The sequence below is a fragment of the Lissotriton vulgaris genome, chromosome 4_1, assembly GCF_964263255.1.
Source record: "Lissotriton vulgaris chromosome 4_1, aLisVul1.2, whole genome shotgun sequence".
Lineage (NCBI taxonomy): Eukaryota > Metazoa > Chordata > Amphibia > Caudata > Salamandridae > Lissotriton > Lissotriton vulgaris.
Window position 1 is genome coordinate 975,627,335 of NC_141691.1, and position 12,607 is coordinate 975,639,941.

Consider the following 12,607-nt stretch of genomic DNA (forward strand, 5'->3'; position numbering starts at 1 on the left):
TCCTGAAGAAAGCCCTATCCTGGTATCCTCCTACCAGAAATCTAAAATCATCAGGCTTGTTCAAAATTAATCCCATCAGATTCAAGAAATCCAAATGGAGACGTAGTAATTTTGTGGCTGGAGCATCCATATCTTGGAACCTCCTCCCGCTATATATAAGGTCAGCCCTCTGTCACTCCAATTCAGGAAGTACCTGAAAACATGGCTTTTCAATTAGTAGGCTCTCCTTTTATTCTCATCATTGCTCGTTGAACCAGCGCCAAGACTCCTCCAGGTACACGTTGCGCTTTACAAGTTTGCTAACATAACATTAGCATACCCAATCCCAGACCCATTCAGTCATTCGCATTCCCATGTAGGTGCTCACACGCCCACTCACAGACTCACACAGGTACTCACACCCACTCATACATACACACACATGCTCAAAGGCCCACACAGCCACTCATACACCCACTCACAGACCTACGCAGGCAGACACATCCACTCACATACCCATGTAGGTACTCTCAAACCCACTCACAGATCCTGACAGCCACTCACACTGCCATTCACAGACCCACCTTGACACTCAGACACCTACTCACAGACCCACATAGACACTCACATACTGACTCACAGACCCACTCAGACTCACAAACCCATTCAGAGACCCATTCACACTCACAGACCCACTCATAGATACACACAATCAAACACCCACTCACAGACCCATACGAACACTCACACACAGAGTCAGAAACCCAGATATACTCACAGATCCAAACACTCACACACCCACTCACAGACCCACACCAACACACACCCACTCAGAAAGCCAGCCAAACACTTACAGATCTACACAAACACACATGCACTTACAGACCCACTAACACACCTACTCACAGTGCCACTCGTACACCCACTCACAGACGCACTGATAGACCCACACAGACACTTGCACACCCACTCCAAGACCACACAGGCTGTAAAAGACCCACTCAGTGACCCACACAACCACTCACACACCTACTGACAGACCCATGCAAGCAATCATACACTCAGTGACAGACCCACACAGGCACTCACAAGCCCACTCACAGAACCACACACACTCAGACACCCATACACAGATATATCGACACTCAAACATCCACTCATATACCTACTCACTCACACACCCATTCACAGACCACCACAGACACTCACACACCCATTCACAAACCTACTCAGCTACTCACACCCAGTGAAAGATCCGCACAGGAACTCACACACCTACTTATGGACCCACTCAAAGATCCACAAGTCATCCACAGGCCCACATATTCACACAGTGACTCAGAAACCCAATGCCAGTGCCACTCACAGACACACACCCACTGATAGAACCACACAGACACCCACTCACAGACACACAGGCACTAACAGACCCATTCAGAGACTCACACAGCCACTCACACACTGTGACAGGCCATGCAGGCATTAACACACTCAGTGACATACACTCACTGTAACTAATTGACCCACTCACAGACCCATTCTTACTCACAGACCCACTCATAGGTCCACACAGGCATTCACACACCCACTCCACCCACACAGACACTCACACACCCACTCAAGAATTGGCATACCCACTCCTAGCCCCATTCAGGCACTCATACCCATGCAGGTGCTCATACATCCACTCACAGAGGCACTCATACCCACTCATTAATCAACTCTGACACACACATCCACTCACAGACCCACACAGATACTCATACACCCACTCACATACCGACACAGGCATTGACACTGCCACTCATATACCTATGTAGGCACTCCCACACCCACTCCCATACCCTGACAGCCATTCACAGATCCACTCAGACACTCACACACCCACTCAGACTCACATAGACACTCACAGACCCACTCACAGATCCACATACTCAAACACCCACTCACAGGGTGATCCTGGCACTCATACCCACTCAGAAACCCAGTCAAACACTCATAGATCCACACACTCACACACCCACACATTCACACTCAGAAACCTAGTCACACACTCACAGATCCACACAAACATACATGTACTCATAGACCCACAGACTCTCACACACCCACTGACAGACTGTTACACTTAGCATCTTTTGGTGTGTTTCCCAAATCTTTTTGCTTTCTGACCTCCCGGTTTTCACTGGTTTAGTGTCTCTGTGTACTTTCTAACGGCTGTTCAAGTGCTCCTGTTGTACATTATTATGGATTGGTATTTCCATGATTGGCATATTTCATTTACTGGTAAGCCCCTAGTAAAGTGCACTGAGTGTGCCAGGGTCTGTAAATTAAATGCTACTAGTGGGTCTGCAGCACTGATTGCGCCACCCACATGAGTAGCCCTGAAAAGGTATCTCAGAAATGCCACTGCAAGGTCAGCACACAGTTTGTAACTGCCATGTCGACCTGGCAAGTGCACCCACTTGCCAGGCCCTAACCTTCCCTTTTCCTACATATGAGTCACCCCTACGGTAGGCCCATGGTACCGCTGTGGACAGGGCACTGTGTATGGTAAAGGTAGGATGTGTACTGGTGTGTGTGACATGTCCTGGTGGTGAGTTACAGTGTATTTTGTTTTTCCACCTCTGCAAAGCTATCTGCCCCATAGGAAAGAATAAGAGTTTTACTTATAACATCTTATAAGCATAACTTCCAATTGGGACAAGATAGAGAAATGTAAACATTTTAAAATGTATCTTTTAGTAAAGATGATTTTTATGTTCTGTGTTTGAAAATACCACTTTTGGAAAGTAGGTATTTTCTTGCTTAGCCATCCTGTGTGCCTCTGCTAGGATGTGTATTGGCTGTCTGGCTTTGGAGTGACAAGGGCTGGGGATGTGCAGTGGCTCCTGAGATTCTGAATGAGTCAGGGCTGGACTGAATAGACCTGGCCTGCATTTAGAGTAGTGGAAAGAGATTTCCTTGCACCTGAATGGGCCTGGTCAGCCTTGAACAAAGCTGTCTCTACCTCTTGCCAGAATGCTGGGCCAGAGAGGACAGTACTGGTTTGAACTAAGCACAGACACTCTCTGACTGAGGGAACAAAAGGAATTCTGAGTATAAATATTGGGGCCCAGACCCCAGAACTTTAGAACTTGCTGGAATCAAGGAACCTGCCAAGTAGAAAAGCTGGAAGAGCTGCCAGGAGGAGTACTGCCCCTTTACTGTGTTGTTGCTTTGTTGGGTTGGCCTATAGTTGTTGCTTCTGCCTTTGGAAGTGAAAGGACTGGACCGAGCTTTCTTTACTTGTGCTGAGTATCTCCAAGGGCTTGAAGTAGAGCTTGCCTCCTGTTCTGAAGTCTCAGGAACTGCAAAGACTTCACCATTCTCTGGGTACCGCTTCTGGAACCACTCTTCAGTTGCCACTGAGAAGGGAAATGCAACCGACTCCGTCACCGCCTCCATCGCTTGCTCTGTGTCCTGAAGGCACCGTAGAAGACACCATCTTCCGCATCTTGCACCACAACCCTGGTCTTACCGACGACAATGACTGACGCTGCTGCCACCAAGCCGCTGCTTGCACAGTGACCTGCAAGCACAGCACTCCGCACTGCCTTGCTTCACTTTGCCATCCTGGTCTCACCGACGCCGTCACTGCTTCTGAATTCAACACCCGTTACTGCTTCATGGCTGGAGGCACCACTCTTAAGTTTCACAATGCAACCCCTCGTCCCACACAGCAGTCTGGGCCGACCGATGCCAGCTCCTGCTAACCGGCTATGTCGCTTGCACAGCAACCAACCAGCACCACATGGAGCACTGCCTCACCCTGCACCATAAGCCTTGGTCTCACTGACGCGCTCTGGACGATCGTCACTGAGCCGCTGCCTGCACCACATGGAGAGGGCACTGCACCCTGGACCGCTTCCATTTTGCAATACAACTGAGATGGTTGCCACGACTGGCTCGCACCAACGTGCCCACAGCTATGATAAAGGTACTGTTATACAGTCTGTCCACACCTTTGCTGGCCCGTACGGACGCAGTCGGCTGGAACTGTTAGACTCTGTTGTTTTCAGCATCGAGGTAGCCGCGGGCGGAGCTACAGACTCGTACGAACTGTGTTTTTGAAGTATTTCTGCAAAGTATATATTTTTCAAGTACTGTTTGTTGGATTTTTATTGTTGTGGTCTTGTTTTGGATATATAAAATATTGGATATTTTTCTAAACTGGTGTGGTGTCCTTTTTTGGTGCTTTCACTGAATTTGGTTATGTACAAATACTTTACACAATGCTTCTGAAATAAGCTTGAATGCTCGGGCCAAGCTACATAGGGGGGATCCAAGGCTATTTTTGGAGTGTAACTGCCTTACCCTGACAATGAAAAAAGGTCCATACTTACACAAAGGTGCAAACCCTTGCCAACTAGAGACCTCCATTTCTAACACCGACTAACACATCTACTCACAGTACTACTCACACATCCACTCACAGACACAGAGACACACACACACTAATGGACCCACACAAACACTTGCACACCCACTCACAGACCCACACAAACACTCACACACTACTCACAGGTCCACACAAGCATTGGCAAACCCGCTCCCAGACCCATTCAGGTACTCACATACCCATGTAGGTGCTCACACACCTACTCACAGATCCACACAGGCACTCACACCCACTCATTAATCCACACAGGCAAACACACCCACTCACAGACCCACACATACACTCACATAACCACTCACAGACCTACACAGGCATTGACATAGCCACTCACATACCTATGTAGGCACTCTCATACCCACTCACAGACCATGACAGCATTCAGACCCATTCACACACCCACTTAGTCCCGCATAGACACTCACATATGGACTCACAGACACACTCAGACTCACATAGCCACTCAGAGACTCACTCACACACTCACAGACCCACTCACAGATCCCCAATCTCAAACACCCACTCAGAGACCCATACTGACACTCACACACCTACTCAGAAACCCAGTCACACACTCACAGACACACTCACAGATCCACACCCACTCATAGACCCACATCAACACACACACACCTACTCAGAAAGCCAGTCACACACTCACAGATCCACAGCAACACAAATATACTCACAGACCCACAGACACTCACACACCCACTCACAGCTCACACACCCACCGCAGTGCCAATCTCACACCCACTCACAGACCCACAGAGACACACATCCACTGGTGGGCATGCACAGCCACTCATACACCCACTGACAGGCCCATGCAGGCAATCACACACCAAGTGACAGACCCACACAGGAACTCACACACCCACTCACAGAACCACACACACTCAAACACCTACACATAGACCCACTCAGACACTCAAATACCCATTCACATACCCACTCAGACCCGCACACACCCACTCACAGACCCCCACAAACACTCACACATCAATTCACAGACCCACTCAGGCAGTCCCACATCCAGTGACAGACCCACACAGTAACTCACACACCCACTCACAGATCTACAGTCACCCACAGACACTCGCACACCTACTCACAGACTCACAAACCTATTCACACAGGCACTAAGAGAGGCACTCAGAGACTCACACAGCCACTCACACGTCCAGTGACAGGCACTCACATACCCACACATAGACCCATATAGACACAAACACACCCACTCACAGACCCACTCATACACACACACCTACTCACAGACCCACTCAGACTCCCACTCACAGTCTCTCACACCCACTCAGAGACAGACTCATTTATACACTCACAGACCCACTCACAGGTCTACAGCCACTCACACACCTACTCATAGACCTACAGAGACACTCACATACCCATTCACAGGCCCACTCACATACCCACTCAGACACCCATTTACAGACACAGACACTCGTACACCCACTGCAAGACCCACAAACCCACTCGAACACCCACTCACAGACCCACACAGCCACTCACACACCCACTCACAGACCCATACAGGCATTCACACACCCAGTGACAGACCCACACAGGAACTCACACACCCAATATGAGACCCACACAGACACTCATATGACCACTCACAGAACCAGTGACTCACTCCCACACCCATTCAAAGATTCACTCAGGCACTCACATAGCCACTCACAGACCCACACAGACAATCACACACCCACTCACTCACAGAGCCACTCAATCATTCACACATCCAGTGACAGACCCACACTGGAACTCACAGACCCACACAGGCACTTTCAGAACCACAGACACTCAGACATCCACTCACAGACCCACACAGCCATTTGCACACCCACTCTCATACCATAGCACCACTTATGCACCCACACACAGACCCAGTCACTCACAGACCTACACAAACACTAACACACATAACACCACTCACAAGCCTACTCACAGACCCCTACAGCCACTCACACACACACACTGACCCATACAGCCATTCACACACCCAATCACTGATCCATTAGGCTACCCTCACACACACACATACACACACTCAGACCCATACAGTCCTCACACACACACACTCATCAACCTATATAGCCACTCACACACACACTCTCAAACATTACAGGTTACAGTATGGAAAACAATTAAAAATCCTTAGAAATTCACATAAAATCCAAAGGTTACAGGGATGTTATAGTTAGGAAATACACTTTAAAAAAACCAAAGCCATTAACTTACAAAACCAAAGGTTACAGGGATGTTATAGTTAGGCTCAGATTTCACACGGTCAAAACTATAGAAATTCAGCAGTTATAGTCACCTGAGCTAACTATGATTTATGCCCCTGCAATACAGGTCTTATGACCTCACATATTACACCACTTATGAAGTGGTCAGTGACATCACTGATGACATCTCAAATTCTTTTCAGTGAATTTCTAAGTTTTTTTTTATATTCTATTTCTTAACTACAGTGTCCCAGCATCATTGAAAACATGAATGCAGCATCTGTAATGGCATGATTGATAACACCAATGTGCATGGTGGATGGCATAAGTTATAGCTTCTTCAGGGCAGGAGTTATAGTTACTTGAAATAACTATAACTGGTGGATTTCAGTGGCTTTGTTTGTTTGACTGTATGTTTTACATTTTCCCTTAATTATCACGTCCCTATTAACTTTGTTTCTTTCAGTGAATTTCTTTGTTTTTCTAATGTATAGTAAGATATTATTACAAATCCTAACTTTAACATCACTTTTAACATTTGGTTTTTCTTCAGTGCATTTCTGTTTTTTAGCATAGAGTAAGATGTCCCCCATGGATGCACACGGCTGACCATGTCATGTAACAATATAAATGATGTAATTTTAAGCAAGAAAGGTCTACAGGCTTTGTCAAAGGGTTAAGACTCCAAAATATAAAAATAGGCAGGCCTATTGGCTTTATCAGGTGTTCAGCATATCAACACATATTTAGCATTCCTATTGGCTACGCAAAAGTCACCAATAACTATAATCTAATGTATATTTTATAAATTCATACATTGCATTGTTTAATATTAGTGATTGTCACAAAATACTTTCAATAAAGCATTAAAAGAAATATTAAACATGTCTTTGGGCCTTATTTAGATGTTGGTGGATGGGGTAATTCATCACAATGGTGATGGATATCGTGCCTGCCGAAATATAAATCCCATTTGATATAATGGGATTTATATTTCAGTGGACTGGATATCCGTCACCATTGTGATGAAGTAACCCTTCTGCCAAGATCTAAATCAGGCCATTTGTGTCCTTTGTTAACAATTTTCAGGCCCCAAAGTGCAGCCATAGAACCAACCACGAGGGTCCCTGCACTTCACCGAAGGTCATGCAGCTCCAGCTCAGAATGCTTTAAAAAATATTATAAGCCATACTGGGCCATGGACTTAATGACCCAGGAGATATACTGTGTTGTTTTTAATGTTGCTGGGAGGCTGTTATGCTTCTTGCAGGTATCTACAACATTAAAAAGAATGCTTGGTGAACCATAAATGTAAATAACCCCCCTCCATGGCATTATGGGTGCTCCTTTCTTGGAGCAGTGAATAATAAATGAGCACCTCTTGATGCTCATTTAACTTTTTTCAATTAAAATTTCTTATATGGGTGGCTAAGTCCCAGGTGGTAGACCCACATTTTCCATGAACTTTGGTGCCACCAGGGAAGGCCCAAGGCCCCTGTCTGCTTCCCAGCCAGATCCCATACTGGGTGCCTGGGGTTATTTTACAATGGGTGCCCTTGTCATCCACTGTAAATTTGTGACCCACCCAGGTCACCCACAACATGCACATTGTTGGGGGGAGCTCCAAGTCTCCAGCTGCACTTGTCGACTCCCAACCTGCACCCACACTGCGTGTGGTGAGAGCCGGCTTCATCGATTTGCTCCTGCTCAGGCGGTGAAGCTTTTTTTCCAGTGCCCTACCTGGGAAAATGTGGGTACGGAATTACATTTCTATTCCCTACCTGTGCTTTCCTGGGCACGGAACAGCCATGTCCCACGGGGTTCGGTCTACATAACCTTGCTTTGTTTGGGCCCTGGGGGAGGGGGCGCACACCCTCCTCCCCATATTAAATAAATCAGCCCTGGGTGATTGATATGGCTAAGATGATCCAATCAGGCCCGGAGGGTGGATAAGGTTCGGGCAGGGCTGGCTCTAGGGGATGCAACTGGTGCAGCTGCACGTTAGGCTGACCTCGGGGGTGCCATGTTTCAAAATAATAGGGGTTTAAAAATCACCTGCTGCAGAGTTCCTTGTGTGTTCACCAGTTTTCAGGTGACAATAAAAATGAAAAGATAACTGGTGATTAATGTTCCTGCTGGAGAGAGTTCAAAGTTTACTTTAGTGGCAGTTTTCCTTCTTGATAAAGTAGCGCAGAGGGTTAATATGCCAGCTGCAAAGAACCTGTACCAAGCTGATCACAGAGCTGTACTGTACGTGCCCAGCTCAGTGGGTTACTAATTTAGTCAAAGAGATCCTTTTGTTAACTTGTTATTCATAAATTACAATCCTAATATAGCACAGTGAACAATAAACTGTCATCGAAGAGATGCATGCACACTGCATGGTATAGGTCAAAACATTATGTTTTATTTCTTAGTCTCTCATTATCCTAATGTTGCCAAAAAGGATTAATTTGCGTAGAAATACATTCTTATTAGGAATACCAACCACTGTGGTATGTTCCAAATCCTGAGTTTATGCTTCTCCAGAACAAACACTTTAGGATTATTTGGCCTGCTAGTATCTGTGGCATGTGGCTCCTACACCTTGTAATCCTCATTGTCAATGTGGTATTTCCTATAGACTGATTTACACACATATGATCTGTAATATGCGAGTGATGTAAAGTGTTCTGACACCCTACACGGGCATGAGTAGCATTATAAAACAAATTAAATGCACATAAGAGAGGGGCTATGGAGAGATGAGGGGCACTGGTGGAGCATGGTCCTGAGGAAATTTGTGGAGAAGGAGGTTTTTGAGGGGTACCAACAAAGATTGCTGAACTGAATGCCACCAGCTCTAAAGCTGGCTTTGGGCTCAGGGAGCATGACTGCACAACCCCTCCATGCAAAAATATTTTATGTGCCACCTCCCCAGGGCCTAGACAACCCCTGGGGCTTAAAAATAAATCGAAAGGGCAGGAGCCCGTCATGTTGTTTTTTAACAACACTGTGCATCCGTGGTACATCTAAAAAATTGTATCAATACTCTGCACCCTTATATGCGTTTTTTTTTTCATGTTTTCCAGAACAGAGGACTTTAGTCCCTGGAACCTAAAATGGCTGCTTCTACAGCTTTGTTGATGTGGTGGCAGCCAAACAGATATTATCTTTAGATCTGCTGAGTCCATATATACTCCATAGCCTTATATATTCATACATTTTTAACCTTAATTTTTCAATAACGACTGAACATATTGTGCACCAAAGCAAAAAAAGCAAGTTTTCTGGACCAGGACCGATCTTTCTGCCAAATTTGGTGTAATCCTGTTCAGCTGTTTTCCTGTAGCTGTTTCTAATTTTCCAATAGGAAATTGCTTGGCAAAAACATGTTCTGGCATCTCCTGTGTTTCTCAGCCTTCACTTGATGGATCATCCTGAAACTTTCTAGAAAGAAGCTGAGGTGGATGAGACTTTGTTTTGGAACTTTTCATAAAGATTTGTGAATTGGTGCTAAAGTTATTAGCAAACCAAAAATCTATTTCCTACTGAAGCATGGTCCTATACATTTATATGTATACTAGCAGCCCGTCCCGACTTTGTCCGGGTATGAATTGCTGCCGGCCAGTAGTATATTGTTTTGTAGGATTTCGTTTTGATAGCATTTCTTATCTGTGACAGGCCTGTGAAACGCTCCGATTCACAGTGCACACTGATGCACTTAAGAGTGCGCGTTCAGTAGTGTGTGAACTCGAGTTTCCCTACTTTATTTTTCCTTGCAATATTATATAGCGCGAACTCGACAACATGGCATGAGCACAATTTACATTACAGAAGAACACATTCATTTGTGGTAGGCACAGGGAGACAAAGCGATTTGCCTGGAATCACAGGATGTTGAGTTGGTGCCGAGATTCGAACGTAGCTCCCCAGCTCTAAAGTTCGCAATTCTAGAACTTGTGGCGGGAGGTGTGTCTAAAAGTGTATGTCGGTGCTGGCCATCAATGAGAGAGACCTGTGCATTTTTCAAATGGGTGGTGAAAAAATATGAGTATGTTGCTAGAGATGTGGGCCTCCGTGCCACCGATGTACTTACCGGGGGAGGGTAAACAACCATTATTCCGCAACTTTCTTTCCGCATACCATCACTCCGGATACTTTCATTACGAAAGTACCATGACTCCGCAATGCTATTTTAACGCATGGCATTACATTTTATATGATTTTACCACACATACATTTACAACGAAATTGCTGTAAATAGAAGTCCATGAGCCAGTAGTATAATTAGGTTATCTTTATTCAAGTTGAGTTGCTGGTCAAGTTATTAAGATGGAAAGGTAAAACCCCACCAGGAGTGACCTCCTGGCCACTCAGCCTGCCTGCGCCAACTGCCAGATGACACACAGGCTGAGCACCCAACATTCCATGATGTCACTGAGGATTCTGGCAGTGACACCATGTGAGCCACAGGGAAAGGAGACATAGATAAATATAACAGAAATTCGTTGTAAATGCTTGAATGGTAAAAGCATGTTTTTTTAAATGTTTGGATAAGGTAAGTCAGGGTATAGGGGTATATGTTTTGGGGTACTGAGGTATATGTTTTGGGGTGTTTGGGTATTTTAAGGGTTCAGATATAGTTTTGGGTTATGGGATACAGAGTTAGTTTTAGGGTTTAGGGATAGGTATGGGTTTTGGGGTGCAGGGGTATTTTTAGGGTTCAGGGCTAGGTTTGGGTTTTGGGGTATATGGGTATTTTTAGGGTTCAGGGGTAGGTTTGGGTTTTGGTGTACAGGGGTATTCTAAAGGTTCAGGGCTAGGTTTGGGTTTTGGGGTACAGGGGTATTTTTAGGGTTCAGGGCTAGGTTTGGGTTTTGGGGTACAGGGGTATTTTAGGGTTCAGGGGTAGGTTTGGGTTTTGGGGTACAGGGTTATTTTTAGGGTTCAGGGCTAGGTGTGGGTTTTGGGGTACAGGGGTATTTTTAGGGTTCAGGGGTAGGTTTGGGTTTTAGGGTATAGGGGTATTTTAAGGGTTCAGGGCTAGGTTTGGGTTTTGGGGTACAGGGGTATTTTAGGGTTCAGGGGTAGGTTTGGGCTTTGGGGTACAGTGGTATTTTTAGTGTTCAGGGCTAGGTTTGGGTTTTGGGGTACAGGGGTATTTTTAGGGTTAAGGGGTAGGTTTGGGTTTTGAGGTACAGGGGTATTTATAGGGTCCAGGGCTAGGTTTGGGTTTTGGGGTACAGGGGTATTTTTAGGGTTTAGGGATAGGTTTGGGTTTTGGTGTACAGGGTATATTTATAGGGTTAAGATGGGTTAGTGTTTAAGGGTGTTGGGGTATTTTAAGGAGTAAGGGTGGGTTATGATTATGGGGTGCAGGGGTATTTAAAGGGAGCAGGGTGGGATTAGCACACGATATGAGACATGGCATGAAGGACGGAACGTACAACACGCCCCCAGCGTTTTTCACGCCCCCAGCACACGCCCACAGCACAACGCAGACACGCCCACAAGGGACTACTTTGCTGGCACGGTTCTTTTACCTTTTAAATGTATATGGTGGACGTCTGCATAGCCTATGTTCTTCTGCTGCAACTACCCTTTCCAACGCTGTATTGGGTGTTGTGATTGGTGCAGTGGTTCCTGAGATTACCCGCCTCAAAGGCTTGGGCTCTCTCTTTCTTATATTAGTATAGATAAGTTGCGAATTCAAGTGATGGACATGTGAATCTGTTATTTGGATTGAATAGAATAAAGGAGTGATAGAGTAGGGAAGAGTCTAGAAAGTGTTATCTGGGAGATCATAGTAGTAAAATGAGGTTTGGGATGCGTCAAAATAGGAATAGAGGAGGAAAGAGTTTAGAAAGGGTAAGTAGGGTGATCAAAGTAGTACAATGAGATTTGGTATCAGTCAGAGAGGGGAGGTAGAAGATATAGTGAAAGAGGTATAGGA